Genomic DNA, 2,379 nt, shown 5'->3' with positions numbered 1-2,379 from the left:
ATCCCCAAGGCAGGGAAGGTGTCTCACAATAACCCAAAGGATTTCAGGCCCATCACCTTGTCGTCATTTCAACTGAAGGTTATGGAGAGACTGGTGGAGGTCCGTATCAGAGAGTCGGTTGGTGACAGACTCTCTACCACACAACATGCTTATACGAAAGGTAGATCTACAGAAACGGCGCTACATGAAATAGTGTCGTATATAGAGAGATCACTAGACATCAAAGAATATACGCTAGCAGCCTTCCTGGATATAGAGGGCGCCTTTAACAACATCATGCCGGGCGCGATAACGGCAGCACTGGCGGGCCTGGGCATCGACTCGCGCTTAGTTGCGCTCGTAAACCAAATGCTGCGATGCAGGGTGGTCCGGGCGGAGCTGGCGGGGGTATCGTTGACCAGGTTCGTAGAGAGGGGCACCCCGCAAGGGGGAGTCCTATCCCCTCTTTTATGGGTCGCAGCGGTAAACTCACTGCTGTGTGGTATGGAGGGGGGTGGCTGTAAGGTTATTGCGTATGCGGATGATCTTGCACTAACAGTAAGTGGGAAATTTCCACAGACTCTATGTGACATTATGCAGGTAAAACTGAAGGAAGTCGAGAGTTGGACAAAAAATAACGGGCTAGGGGTAAACCCAAGCAAGACAGAACTTGTACTGTTCACAAGAAGGTACAAAATCCCCCCATTGATAACACCAAGGCTGGCACAGACCACACTAAAATTAAGCGAATCCGCTAAATACCTGGGGATAGTCCTAGATAGAAAATTAAGCTGGATTCAAAACACCGAAGAGCGGGTGCGGAAGGCCACGGTTGCCCTATACAGCTGCAGGAGAGCAATCGGCCAAAAATGGGGTTTAACCCCGAAGCTAGTGCACTGGATATACACCGTCGTGGTGAGGCCCATACTTCTGTACGGGGTAGTGGTATGGTGGCCAGTGCTGGAGAAGAAAGTAAACATTATTAAATTACAAAAAGTGGAGAGAACGGCCCTGATCTGCATTAGTGGTGCTCTCCGCACAACACCTACTATGGCAATGAACACGATCCTCAACATCATACCCATAGATATCATGGGACGACAATACGCTGCGTTTGCAGCCCTAAGACTACAGGGGCTTAAAAGCTGGAAAGTGGCTCGCTGTGGTCACACTACAATTCTGAGAAACCGACAACTACCGAGTACAAAGGACTACTGTGTACCAAGGCTCACTTTCACTAAAGGTTATAGCGTAATGCTACCTAGCAGGGAATCATGGCTCGAAGGAGTTCCGGGGTCTAAAGATGCCATAAGATTCTACACGGACGGCTCCAAACTAGAAAATAGGGAAGGAGGAGGCGTCTACTCGGAGAAATTGGGAATAAAAAGATCATTCCGACTACCTGACCACTGTAGTGTCTTTCAAGCCGAATTGGCAGCCATACAAGAAGCCGTTGACAGCCTAAAACTAGCTGTTATCGCCACTACGGAAATATATATATACTCAGACAGCCAGGCGGCCCTTATGGCGCTTGACTCTGTCACTGTAAATTCGGAAACAGTTGCCAACTGCCGCAAATCACTTAACGTGATGGCAGAGCAGTTCGCTTTGCACCTGGTATGGGTACCGGGGCACAGTGACATACCAGGAAATGAGAAGGCAGACGAGCTTGCAAGGGCGGGTACTTCCTCTCCACTTTCACCAGCCTGGAAGAGGGTGGGTATGCCACTCGCTTCCTGCAAGCTCTTACTAAGGGAGAACTTCCTTGAAGAAGCGGCCTCCAGATGGGAGCGCACTGAAAACTGTAATACAACGAAGCTTACATGGCCAAAATGGGATGTACGGAGATCGAGAGAAATTCTCACTCTCAATAAAGGCGATATGTCACTGGCCATTGGTCTGCTCACAGGACATATTTTGATAGGAAGGCACGCAGAACGCCTCGGGGTTAGTCACAACGACTACTGCAGGAGCTGCCATGACGAAGAAGAGCCTGAATCAATAAGGCACTTACTCTGCGATTGCCCAGCACTGGGCAGGAAAAGACAGAAATTCCTAGGTATAGGTCTTCTAGACGATCTAAGCGCGACTGCTAAGTTTGGAATACGGCAGTTGCTAAGGTTTGCAGACTCCACAAACTGGTTTAAGGAATAGGGGTTTTCTTTGGATCCATGTGGTATCACAATGGGCCCTGATCGGGCCTAAGTGTGCTGGCGCCCTCTGGGCCTAGCAACCACTTCAACCTAACCTAACCTATGTCAAAAGGATGTGTTTGTTGTAATCAATTCTGTCATTTACTACCATTATGCGTAGGCCAATTCATGAAATCATTTCATGCGGTTGAGTAGAAACCGAATGAATGAACACCATTTCATGATTACAATTAACGCGAAATAGAGT

This window comes from Rhagoletis pomonella, unplaced genomic scaffold (assembly GCF_013731165.1).
Source record: "Rhagoletis pomonella isolate Grant_MI unplaced genomic scaffold, Rhpom_1.0 Rhpom_scaffold_10344, whole genome shotgun sequence".
Lineage (NCBI taxonomy): Eukaryota > Metazoa > Arthropoda > Insecta > Diptera > Tephritidae > Rhagoletis > Rhagoletis pomonella.
Note: the sequence above shows the minus strand (reverse complement) of the source record.